Source organism: Canis lupus, chromosome 31 (genome assembly GCF_003254725.2).
Source record: "Canis lupus dingo isolate Sandy chromosome 31, ASM325472v2, whole genome shotgun sequence".
Taxonomy (NCBI): Eukaryota; Metazoa; Chordata; class Mammalia; order Carnivora; family Canidae; genus Canis; species Canis lupus.
In genome coordinates this window covers 26152259-26166485 of record NC_064273.1, presented here as the reverse complement: position 1 = coordinate 26166485, position 14227 = coordinate 26152259, and positions in this window count along the sequence as shown.

Below are 14227 nucleotides of genomic sequence, written 5' to 3'. Positions count from 1 at the left end.
AAGCAGCTGGATTTCATACATTTCTGGATGAGTGTGAAAATCCACATTGGAAAGACATGATGGCTCTTATTAAGTGAAACGTAGGTTATGATCTATTGATTCTGCTCCCAGGTATTTATTCAAACTATATTAAAAATTATGTTTAAAAAAATCTTTTATATTGCTTTCTACTAAGAAAGATGAAGAAAGCAGAATGCGACCAAAATCAACTACTATCAATAAGAAAATGAATAAACTGTGGTGTATTAATACAATGAGATAATTACATAGCAATACAAAGAAATATTTTCCACTCCTCCCCCCAAAAGTACAGGGAATGAAAGAAGGCATACATAAGGGAACACATACTGTAAAATAAAATTCCATTTATATCTGGGGCACCTGGGTGTCTCAGTGACTGAGCATCTGCCTTTGGCTCAGGTCATGATCCTGGGGTCCTGGGATCAAGTTTTGCATCAGGCTCCTCATGAGGAGGGTGCTTCTTCCTCTGTCTATATCTCTGCTTCTCTCACTGTGCCTCTCATGAATAAATAAATAAATAAAATCCTTTAAAAAATTCCATTTATATCAAGCTCAAGAAAAGTGAAACATTCTATGGAAGGGATAGATTATATAAAAGTGGTTGCCTTTGTGGGAGGAATAGAATTTTCTGGAAAGGGCACATGAGCAAACCTTCTAGGGTCATGGAAATATTTTATATTTTAATTAGTGCTATATTGAATTACACATTGTCATAACTTATAAAAATGTACAGTTAAGTTATGGGCATTTTAAAGTATGTACCTATGCCTCAAAAATATAAAAAAATTAGAATGTACTCAGCTATCTAAAATTAGTGCTAAATTTCTCTTGGATCAGTGTATGAGTAACCTCTTACCTGAAATACTCAGGGACTTTCTCGTACAGTTAAGCCCCTGTTCTGAGAAGGGCACCTGCAGGGGCATCGAGCTGTGTGGGTCTTGGTCATTTGGAAGCTATGTCTGCCACTTCAAGATTGAAAGAGAAAGGAGAGAGATTAATGATAAAAATGACTTGCTGAACATATGCACATTCACCAGGAAATAAAAGCCAATAATTTCACATTAAGTGATAAAAGCAATAACCAATATTCATGTAAAGAGAATCAGTGAGATTCCTGATTTTTTTTTTTCATTCTTAGATGCAAGGAAATGGAGAACTGGTTAGAAATGAAGGAAAATTCTAGATGCCCAAGGCTTAGATTTTGGTATAATAGGAAGGAGGTGTTGCTCTGGAGGAGCTAAGAAAACCATTTTCATACAACTATTCTACCTGCAGCAACTTTTTCTTAAATACTCTCATAGCTCTGCCATTTTTTTTTCATGGGAGGGTAGTTATAGTCAGTGGCATTTCTCAGGAGCCTTTGTGAGACATTCTGCTTAAAATACAACCTAGTTTCTCTCCCTATTCCCTACTTTGTCCCCTTTCCCTCTCCTTGCCCTCCCATTCTCCCTCCCTTTGTCTCCCTCTGTCTCTATCTCTCTGTTTCTTTCTCTCTCCACATAATATTTGAAAATAAGGTAGTTTCAAGAGCAATATCTGTGGAGTCAGGCTCCCCTCAGATCCCAGCTCTACCCACTGACTATGTGATCTTGCTCAAGTTATTTATTCTCTTCCTGTCTCAGTTTTCTTATCTGTAAACTAGAGTTTTCCTACCTCTAGGGTTGTTTCAAAGATTAAATTAGATAATCCACTTAAAGCGCTTCAAATGGTTTCTGACACATTGCAAGCATTCCATAAATGTTAGCTATTATTATTGTTATTATTATTATTATTATTACCATTTATTCTGGCTATGTTTGCAACCACTATATTGGCAATCCTCAGAAATAGGGATTTAGGAACTTGTACAATAAGAATTATGTGATGAAGCAGTATATGCATTATTTTTCTTAAAGCCAAATATTTACTTAAAAATGTTTCATTTACTATTTCTCCTATATTGCGTTACCTTTGCAGATTTAAAAGTCAAATATTTTTTTCTTGAATAACATTAATGTAAAATTAATCCAAATAATATGATAAATTAGTTTACAAATATAGATTTACATTTACCGGGTTGGCACATATGAGGACACACATGTTTTAAACTAATTGTTAGAATTGTGTTAACGGGTACTCTTTCCAGGTGATAGCATTATTTATTTAAACTTTTAAAAAGTTTTATTTAAATTACAGTTAGTTAACATACAGTGTAACATTACTTTCAGGGTACAATTTAGTGATTCAACACTTACACATGACTCCCAGTGCTCATCAGGACAAGGGCCTTTACTAAACCCCATCACCTACCTCACTCATCTCCCCATGCCCTTCCCATTGGTAATCATCAGTTTATTCTCTGTTATTAAGACCCTGTTCCTTGGCTTGCCCCTTTTTCTCTCTCCCCATCTCATGTTCATCTGTTTTGCTTTTTAAATTCCACAGATGAGTGAAATCATATGGTATTTGTCTTTCTCTGATTTATTTTGCTTAGCATAATACTCTCTGGCTCCATCTAGGTCATTGCAAATGGCAAAATTTCATTTTTTTATGGCTGAGTAGCATTCTATTGTATATATGTATACCCTACATCTTTATCCATTCATCTGATGATAGACATTTCTTTAAACTTCTCGATTCAAAAAGCTGGAATTGTTTGGGGAACTAAAAATCAGCTCTTTTATTTATTTATTTTGGTTATATGTGTTACATAATTATAAAATTCTTTAACAAATCCCTTATCATTCAATTTTCTAGTTAACATTTTTACAGGGTATATAACATTAAAATAAACCTAACAGAAATGGAAAAATAAGCATACAAGCATTTGATTCATTAAGTTGTATTTCTATTGACTTTCTGTAACCTTAGTTTTTATTAAGAATTCTTAAAACCATTCAGGATCTGCTAAGAACTGTAAGAATCTTAACCAACTTCTTTAGACATTAAAACTGAAAACCTATACTACTACTTATCTAATCACTATTAGCAATTTTGACTATTTTTAATAATCCTAGGAAAATATGCTTTTTTTCTAAATCTGTGGCCAGTTTGAGTATGTAGGGAATCTACAGTTGTTTGCTTTTATACTGTAAGAAACAAGAGAAAGAACCTAAGCAATCTCAACTATCAGTGGAGTCCATGTGTAAGAAGGTCTTCCATGTATACATATCAATAGGAGGGCACTCAATGTGGATGGGATTGGAGGATGCTTAGAAGATCCTGACTCCATCCTTCAGGTAATAGAAAAATAGCCCTATGAGGTTCCTGTATGTGATGAACTGAGACCAGGAGTATTTGTGTGGGGGTAATAAACAAATCTGTACATTTTTCTTTGTTAAAAGAGCATAGATTTGGGGGATTCTTACAGACTTGCACTAGGTCTTAATGTTCCCATTTACTAGCTGTCATGCATCAGAATGGAATCTGTGGAAGCCTATTTCTATTTTCTTTAAAAAAGAAAATTCTAACTTCGGAGAACTGTTGTCAATAGCTAATGAAATTATACTTAGTGCACAGTACAATGCCTAATTCATGGTAGATATTCAATAAAGAATAGTGTTTTGTTGTTGGCAAAATGACTTCTTATATGTATTATTTTGCATTATATTTAATGCAATCCTTAACCTTTGCCAAGTTTCATGAGGTAGCCACCTCAATTTAAGTTATCTGATTGTATTATTATTTCTTTTCCCTTGTCTCTTGCTTTTGTTGGAATTCATGGATTGCAGTAGAATTGCTATAGCAACTAAACTCTGCGCATTTCCTTGTCCATAGCACTAAATATCCAGATACTTGGAAGCATCTAAGAGATTAATGAGATCTGAAATTTTAATATTTTGGAATTATTTGGAGTTATTTTGTTTTTTTCCCCCACAAGATAAAACACCAAGAAATAATATGCATATTAATTTTACTTAAGAGCAAAAGTATAGCGTCATCTTACATTACATACATTTTACATCATCTCAATTTATAAGCATCCATAAAGTATTTAGCCTCTCCTGAATTATACCCGGGAACTTCATAGTTGGGAAAATAATAACTTTAGAATCTCAACTACAAAGCAGAGTATGATCTTCTGGGAAATGTTCATATATTGCTTCAGTGATTTTTTTTTCTTATAATTACTGTATTTATTGGGTATTTTGCCATGCTGTTTTCAAATTAAAACCCAACATTATGGTAAAGTGCCTCTGGGAAAATGGATTCTACAGAAATGAAACAATTCGTTATCATTTGAGATTATGTACCAGTGAAAGGTTAGAGATATGGTCCTTCAAAACTCTAAACCATGAAAATTCATCTTCACTCTCAACAGAGAAAAGTGTTCTTGTATTCCATTATAGGTGGAATAAATTTAGGGCTGTTTCATCTGGTCCTTTATTTGATATTCATGTTCACTAGTAATTACTAAAATATAAAATAAAATTTTTATCTACAGACCAACCGTCTATAAATCAAAACACTCATCCTTCCTTTTTATTTTTTTTTGTAAAGATTTTATTTATTCATGAGAGACAACAAAGAGAGAGAGAGGCAGAGAGGCAGAGGGAGAAGCAGGCTCCATGCAGGAAGCCGGATGTGGGACTCGATCCCAGGACTTCAGGCTCCCTGGGCTGAAGGTGGTGCTAAACCCCTGAGCCACCCAGGCTGCCCACTTTTTTTTTTAAGATTTTATTTATTTATTTATATATCTATCTATTTTTTATTTAGTTTTAAGATTTTATTTATTTATTCATGAGAGGCACAGACACAGGCAGATTAGAAGCAGGCTCCATGCAGGGAGTCGGATGCGGGACTCGATCCCAGGTCTCCAGGATCACACCCTGGGCTAAAGGTGGCGCTAAACTGCTGAGCCACCAGGGCTGCCCTCATCCTTCCTTTTAAAACAAACAACAGCAGTAAGAAAAACTTCAATTTTCATTGGAAAATAAAATAGTAATGGCTTACAAACGATAACAAAATTAGCTAGTTTCTTTTATCCCATTCATCACAGTTATACAACAGTGAAAATATTGTGATAAAGTATCCATTTTTGTTGATAATGAATCACATACCTTGTTCTTTTCAAGTAGGAAAAGTAGTTTCAAATGGGAGTGGAGGCAAATATCAGGAAGGGGATATTTATTTAAAGTACTCCCTTCCCATTTTCTATTAAAGTGTCACAAGTACTTTTCCTAATTATATACCAAGAATCCAACTAAAAGACAACAATGCAAAGCATAAATGGTTTGGTTCATTTTCTTTTCTTTTCTTTTTTTATATTATTTATTTATTTATTTAGAGAGAGAACATGGGGTAGGGGGCAGAGGGAGTGGGGGAGAGAATCCCCAGCAGACTGCGCTGAGCACAGAGACTGACTCAGGGCTTGATCCTACCATCCTGAGATCACAACCTGAGGTGAAACCAATATTCTTAACCAACTGTGCCACCCAGTTGCCCCTGGATCATTTTCTATTAATTTATTACATACTCAGCAATTTCCCAAGGTTCTACATTTTTTTTCCCAATTATATACTAAGCAACAATATAAAACATAAATGGTTTAGGTTATCATATATAAACCCAAATTTCTGTATTCAGACATTAAATACTCTAATGGTAAGCTCTGTGACCTCTTGGTTATGAATGCTCTTTAATAAGATAATAGGGAAAACATTTCTGGAGCCATGGTAAATAGGAAGGATAATGGTAAACAGGATCAGACATTTTTGTTTGCCATTATCTTTATTTTCCTTCTCTTCATTGAGTTTTTATTTTAAAGAAAAGAGTGCCTATGTCTCTAAAATATGCTTTCCTGGTTAGATATTTTATAAGAGAAAACATAAAAAAGGCAATCAGGGACATATATTCTGGGGTCTGAATTTTTCTCCCTGATAAGCCTTACCGGAATCCTCTTTTTCCTTTCCTTTCCCTTAAGTTAGTTGCAACCTCTTGGTGCTTTTGGTGCACTTTGGACTCATGTCTTTTCTTATTATTATTTTTTTAATTTTTAAAATTAATTTATTTTTATTTTTAAGATTTTATTTAGTTATTCATGAGAGACAGAGAGAGATGCAGAGACACAGGCAGAGGAAGAAGCAGGCTCCATGCAGGAAGCCCTACATGGGACTCGATCCTGGGTCTCCAGGATCAGGCCCTGGGCTGAAGGCAGTGCTAAACCGCTGAGCCACAGGGGCTGCCCACTCCCCTCCCCCCCTTTATTTTTAGAAACAAAATGGAGGATCAGAGGGGAAGAGTGGAAAAAATAAAACAAGACAAAATCAGAGAGGGAGACAAACAGTAAGAGACTTTTAACCATAAGAAACAAACTGAAGGTTGCTAGAGGGGAGGGGGCTAGGGGATGGTGATGGAATGAGCACTGGGTGTTATATAAGACTGGTGAATCACTGACCTTTACCTCTGAAACTAATAATACATTACATATTAATTAATGGAATTAAAATAAAATGCAAATATAAAACAAAATAAAAAAGGACCCACGTCATTTTGTTAAGACAGTATGTTCCTTGGCCTTCAGGGCCAGAGATAAAAATTATGACCCTCTCTTCAGCTAGGGGGCAATAAAATCCACTTCCAAGTACAAATGAAGCCCTGACCCAAAATAGAACCAGGTCTCAACTTTTAAGTACATGGAGTGGAAACTAAAACCAAACAACCAAAGCAAACAGACAACTTCAATTAACCTTATATTCTTTTTGAGGCTGGACTGTTTTAGTTTAAGGCAATTTTTCCCCTCAGAGGATTAGTTGCTTGAGGTACAACTACATGGAGATGCTAATTCAAACATCCTCAGGTTTCCTAAGATTTAAGGCACTTTACAACCCAAGTGACCTAACAATCTGACTGATGAGAACTTGGCAGAAAAATAATTTAAAAGAGGTATGATAGTAGTCTTCAAATTCTCAAAAATATTAACAAAAATAAAGCAAATTTCTTAGAGGAAACTTCAAAATAGCCTTCAATGTCAGTCCCCCAAGACTTCTTTATACAAGTCAACTCAGATTTGAGAGCTTGGATGTTCTGCCCAAGGCTGGTAAATTGGTAGAGGCATGAGAAAAACCATCTATCTTTGTTGTTAGTCAGGTGGGAGGTTTAAACTTCCTAAAGTTGCAATTAAATGAAATGCTATGAACATGCACTGATTGTTTATACTAAGTGCTAGGGAAGCAAATATGTATAACACATGGTACTGATCATTCAAGAAAGCTCAGTCTGGAGGTGGAATTGGACACTGAACCCACAGCTATAATGCCATGGAGCAAGTGCTAAAATAGGAAGTGTTCCTCACCATTTACACGTGTCCAGAAGACCAAAGAGAAGTTTACAGTCAAAACCATACATTATAATATACTATTTTTATGTCTGGAGATTTTTCTCTGCACTCTGCATAGACAACCTTGCAGGATTGATTGAGGATTCAAGAAACATGGTCCATGAAAGTGGACCACCTCTAGCTTTTATTATGCTTATTATGGGATTTTTAAATAATCCTAGTGATTTTCACCATAATTAAAATATATACGTTGGTTTATTTTCTGAGAGGAATTGCAGATGGATTATTATCTTCTGTATTTTATTTCTTTTGTATTGGGTTGTACACACAAAATATATTTATGTAAAGGCTAGCTAGGGCCATGAACTCAACAGGCTTTTGTGAGAATCCAGACAGAAGGATAAAATACCAACTGCTCTCTGAAATTTTGTCTCATATATGTTAATAGGTATGAATTAGGCTTGCTAATAGCAAAGGTGTACAAGAAATATAATTTTAATATTTATTTTATATCCAGGGCATGCTTAAACCAGAATCCCACTTAATGAGCTGATGAGGAATTATATTCATGAATGTATTATGGCTGTTCCTTCTCCAAGAGTCACATCAGAATCTGTGAATTTCTAGTGTTGGTGATCATGAATGACAGCTTCCTTGTGTAAGCCTGTGATAGGGTTTTGAAATCCATCAGCTAAATTCTCTGGGGCAAGTGTAGAGTACAGATTCTTTTCTGAATCTGGGAATTTAGTGTAATTTTTCTGTTTTCTTTGAGACCATGTGAACTACTTGGGTGTTTCCCGGAGTGGTACCCAGATTCCTACAGCTCAGTGTGTCCAGAGACCTTCCTACTCTTGCCTCCCTGGAGCTTTAGGCAATACTGCTCTGTTTCTGTCTTTTTCCCTCTGCTTTGCTTCCCTCAACAATATTGAAATCCTCTACTCTGTCGACTTCTAAGACACTTAAATTTTAACATTGAAACAAGGAGTTCTTTTTTCATGCTCTATCTAAATTTCATCCTATGTCACTATCTGTCAAACACATTTCCAATATCTCTGCTTGACCATGTCCTTCCTCTGTCACTGTAGTATTCTGGTCTTGTTGTTGAGGGTCACTGGCATGAAGAGAGCTTCTCAAACTGAACCATGGTGGTAGGAGTCAGTATAATCTGGGCTGTCTGGCTGGAATGAATCATTTCACTAGAGTGGTTCTTTGTTTAATTAGAAGAAGCTACCTACCCACTTCTCCAGGGAGGCTCAACCAGGAGGCTCCATCATGCTGGATAAGGGACTTGACTGGCCTCTTTTCAGCTTCTCTGTCCGTTTTCCACTGCCTGCCTGTCAGTATGCTGTGGGCCATACTTGAGCCCATGTCATCAACTGCCATTTGGTCAAATATTCTTTTAACAAAGTGACTGAAGAAATCACACATCTGAACAGCAGCATTAACATTGACAGATGTTTGCTACTCTCCTTTCTTCATCTGAAGAAATCCTCCTCTTCTATATTGTGGAATAAATGTAACCCTGTTTTCCACCACTCTACTTCCACAGCCCCCTGTCCACAGACCTATTATATCATCTAACCTTCTGGTATTTTTTTCCCTTCTCTCTTCTCCTGTCTCCTCCCTTGCTTTCCCCTCCCTTCCTCCACTCCTCTCCTCCTCCCTTCTCTTCTCTTTCTTTTTCCTGTATGTTCATGTCTATTTCCCTTACAACATGATTCACTTCTTATAAACACAGGGACAAGAACATGGCAATGAGTAGTTCTATTTGTTCAATGAGTGAGTGAGTAAACAGTTGAATGGGTAAAATAAACAACCCTGGTCATATGGCTGAACTCTACTCTCTTTGATATTGATTGCAGTTAACAACTCATATCTTTAATCTAGAAACACATTTTTTTCAAAATAAAAGCACCATTTATATCTTTATTAATCTGTAGTTAGCTCTTGTTTATCTACTCAAAACTCTTTAATCCAGCAGGTAAAAGAATCAAAACTTGATTGGACCAAGATCTTTTTTCTCATCTTTGTCATTGGTTTGTTCACCTCAGTAAGACTGAGAATCTTTGTCTAGAAAAAACTATCCATACAACTGATGTAAAACACAAATTATTTGAACAAAAATATATATAAAAATACCTAAAAAGGGCAGAATGGGAGAGCAAAGAGAGAGGCTCCCATGAGTTCACATGGAAACAGGATTCATTAAAGTTGAAGAGAGAGACTAACATCAGTTTCCGACGAGAGTAAGGATGTGTTAGAATGGCATCCATATGGCAAAACCATGAGTGATGTTTCAAAATTCATGAAAATACATCCCTTGGTAAGTTTCGTAACTAAGTTATTCCATTTTTCTTATGAAATTAATATACAACAAAATAACTAACATTTCTAGCAAGTACCTAAGGCTTTTTAAAGGTTAGATAACTGGAAGGAGAATTTGGTTCACATGAAACTTTTCTTGGAACTTTCACTTTTGCATTCTAAGTTGTAGTTGGGCATCACTTTAGAAAAAAGCATGAAAATAACATAATTAATTCCCTTCATGCACAATTAAGGAGATGGAATCACTAGCAGATGAAAAGAGGGTTGCTCTGTGCTTCATTATCATTATTTTCAAATAATATTAATTAAGCCACCTCCTGTGCTAAAGGGTGGAACTTACTTACTGTTCCACAGTAGAAATGGAACAGATGTTGTCCTTGACCCTATGAATCACAGAAAAGAAACATATGGCATTGTTTCATGTATGTCCAGAATAAAGAGCAACTAAAAATGTAAAGGATACTTAAAATATATATAATTACTCAGCAAAAAGTCTATTTATAACTAATTATTTACTATCCAAACAATGCAATATTTCCCTGTATGTATTGTTGACAGGTGCATACAAAATAGAAATTCCCTGCAGAAGTTTAGTTATTTCAAATTCTCACCAGCAATATATGAAAGCACTGCTTCTGGGGAACCTTCTCAAGCACTGGATATTACGGACTCATTTTCTATCTTACCAGTAGAGGACTGGTGGCAAATACTATGGTACATCAATATTTTTCAATATTATGTAGTCACTGAAAATAATTGTAAGGCTCTATCGATGTAAGAAAGCTGTTCACGTTATGCAAAACAAAAGATTGTCAACTGAAAGAAAAAAGTAAGCTTATCGTCACAGGTATGTGACCTTTGTGAGTCATGAACCCACATGATTCAGTACCTAGAACTGTCCAGGAGTCATAGTCTAAACACAAAGCAAATATAAATCACAAAATCTGAGTTTCTCTCCCAAACATGAAAGGGTATCAAATTCATAGCCCATGGCAACAGTCTCTACTAAAGCTGGAGGGTTTTCATTTGTCTAACTGCCCTAAGAATTTCACCACCCCTACACTGCTTCTCCTTTCTCATCACTCCTGTCCTTGTTTAAAAGGAGGGTCTTATCTTTTCTGTGAATCCTTCCTCTCTGACTACAGGCTCTCTATTCAGTCTTTTCCCATCTTCTGATTCAGCTTCACAGACTTTCCCCTGAGGGTGGATAGTAAAATAGAAACTGATCAAAACCAAATGTTTATATTGAAATTATTTATAAGTGAATGATTTTTCAGGCCACTGCATAATACTATTTTTGTTTTTTAAGTAAATAAATGTAAAAAATATATATGTTCTTATGAGTTTGCATTAATATAGAAGTGATCCAGAAGTAAACACTGATGTGTCAGCGTTAGTTAACTGAGTGGTCTTGCACATCTCCCACTGCATCTGGTTGTATACCCAAGAGTAGAAGGGTCCATAGAGTATGCTCAGATTTAGCTTTATGTAATAATGCAAAATTGTTTTCCAAAGCAATAGTTTCAATTTATGCTTCTACCTGCACTAAAAACAGCAGAAACAACTTACCTCTTGTGGGGCATTGGGGTTTTGGATAGGTAAGATCACAAAGGCTGTTTCAATGGTGTGGTTATTGTTCTAGCTCACAGAGGGAGTAGTGTGTTCATAGATGCTTATTTTATTATTATTCTTTATAGCTAACATATAAGTTACATATATTCATTTGTATGAATCAACATTACATGTTAGCTATTTAAAAAGAGCAATTAAAATTCATTTTGTCTCTGATCCATGAGGCATTTGGGGATTGTGACTATTTATTTGAGGATCTAGAATCTTCTTTTAAGAAAGAAGTTCTAGTTCTACTTGAAGGTGTGGTAACTATTCATTCAGATTGGAACCTTGATTTGTCTCCTCAAGGTCTACAGTTAGATGCTAATGATACCATTCCTTTGATTTACCTTAATTAGCAACTGGGAAGCTCTAAGAACTCATGCCCTTTTCTTGCTTGACTTCAGGAATCTTGAAAGAAAATTTTAGGATGTGTATAGTAACTAGTTCCTTGTGGCCTTCATATCTACAGTGAAATATTATCCCTGGCATTGTCTTTGTATTTGACATTTTATCTGGTCCAGATTATTTATTTTTAAAGATTTACTTATTTATTTGAGAGGGAGAGAGAGAGAGAAAGCGAGAGCAAGTGGGAGGGGCAGAGGGAGAAGGAGAGAGAATCTCAAGGTTGCATGCTGAGTGCAGAGCTCAACATGGGGTTTGATCTCACGACCCTAAAGTCTCAACCTGAACCAAAACCAAGAGTTGGACATCTAACTGACTGTGCTACCCAGGTGCCCTGATCCAGATAGTTTTTATAAACATCTTCCCCCAATAGGATTATTGCATCTTTTAAATGGCATGAAATCTTCTTTAGAAAAGATGGTATGAAACAGATCATAGAGGATTTTATCTTTTTTTAAAAAGATTTCTTTATTTCACACACACACAGAGAGAGAGGGAATGTGAGCAGTGGTAGGGGCAGAGGGAGAGGAAGAGAGAGACTCTCAAGCTGACTCTGCACTGAGCATGGAGCCTGATGCAGGACTTGGTCTCAAGACCCTGAGATCATGACCTGAGCTAAAATTAGGAGTCAGCTGCTTAACCAAGGGAGACACCTATGCAACCTATAGAGGGTTTTATCTTAAGACTTGGGACAGGAAATTGCTACAGGGAAAAACAACCATTACTCTGCCAGGAAGGAAAAGATAGGAAGACCATGTAGAGTTACCCATTCTGCCTATTGTTCCTGTCACAAAACATTTTCATGTATGGTGGAAAGTAATTAGAATATTTTTTTATTCTGTGGAATTATCCTAAATTATCCTCATCAGACTCTGTTCTGCCCAAGATAAATATAATTTTGCTCTCATTGTTCTATTTGCTCTGGATGGGCTATCTATGCCAGGACAAGGAAATGCCACTTAACAATGCCTCCATGAGGGTGAGTCTCTCATCAGTGTTCAAATTCATACAGCTGTGTTTGTAGAGCAAAGCATCTAGTCTGATGACATTCAAGCTGGGAGGGGAGCAGAAAATAAATCAAACATCTGGGAAATCATGAGAGAAACATATGCACTTTAAGTAGAAAAGAGCCACTTAGCTCTTTTCCCTTAGAACTACCTTCAAGAGGCAAATTACAAACTCCACAGCAAATGAGTTACTATCTTCTGCTCAGACACCATTGTAGAATGGGTTAGTGGAGTGATTGCTGGGCTATGACTCAGAAGAGTCTCTTAGACTGCTGGCAGTTAGCTTTTTGCTTCCAGGCACCCTGTCAAAACTGCTCTTGTATCTACTGATACCTTCTCGTTCAATCCAAAGATCAATTCTTCATTGTCAACTTCCTTGACCCATCACCAGCATTTACTAGTTTATTATTTCTTCCTCTTTGAATGTCTTTCTTTCTTCAACTTTCAAGACTTTATGCTCTCTTGTCTTCCTCTACTTTCCTGGTCATCTTCTCTGTCTCCTTTGTCTCACCTCTGCTTTTCTCTGACATAATATTAGGCTGCCTTTGTCTTAATCCTTGGACCTCTTAGCTTCTGCAGTTGCCATCTGCTTCTCTAGCATGTTGAGAGCTCATTTGGTTTCATAACTCTTAGTACCATGTCTAAAATCTAGATAACTTAAAAGCTGAAAATACAAATTTTTATCTTTTTCCTGATTCATGTAGCCAACTGGCTCCTTGAAATCTCCACATTGTTTTTAATTAACACTTCACATTTATCCTGTCTAAAATTGAACTCCTAATCTCTGCCCTCCCCTGCCCCCCAAATCTGTCTTGCTTGATACCTTCTCCATATCAGTTAGTGGCAATTCCATGCTTCCAGTTGTGAAGGGTCTAAACTAGGAGGCACTGTTAATCCTTCTCTTTTACCATCCATACTCAGGTCATAAGGAGATAAGCTTAGCTCTAAGTTCAGAATACATCTAGAATTCTCACCTCAGTGGTCTCAGCCACCACTATTGCTTACCTAACTTACTGGAAAGTGCTTCACAGAGGCCCTTCTGCATTTCCTCTTGCTCTCCATAGTCCATTTTTTAATAGGGCAGCCAAAGTTAACTTCTAAAAAATCTCTATACATGTAAGTGGTCAAAATTCTGATAGTCTCTATTTCACCCAGAGTAAAAGTGAAAGTCCCTACAATAGACTGGAAAGCCTTGGCTCTTGTTTGCCTTTCGAAGCCCTCTCCCTGCTGTTCCCATCATTTTGTCATCCCTAGCCATAGGGATGCCTCTTTGCTGATTATTCCAAGAACAGTATCAGCAGGCTATTCTTTCAAGACTCTGCTCCAGCTGGAAGTTCTTTCTGTATCTATCAGTGTGCTTTACTCCCCGTTTCCTTTCCTTTGCTCAGTGAAGCTCATCCAAAGACAGTCCTTAAAACGACACCTCCTCTATACTCCAATTCTTGGAATCACTGATATCCTTACCATATTCTACTTTTCTTTTTCTCATATTACTACCCCTTACTATCTCTATCTAGTCCACTATATCACCTATGTGTCACTCTGTAAATTGTCTCTGCAGCTGTGGGGGGCAGGCTACCCAATGGCCCCAGAGATATTA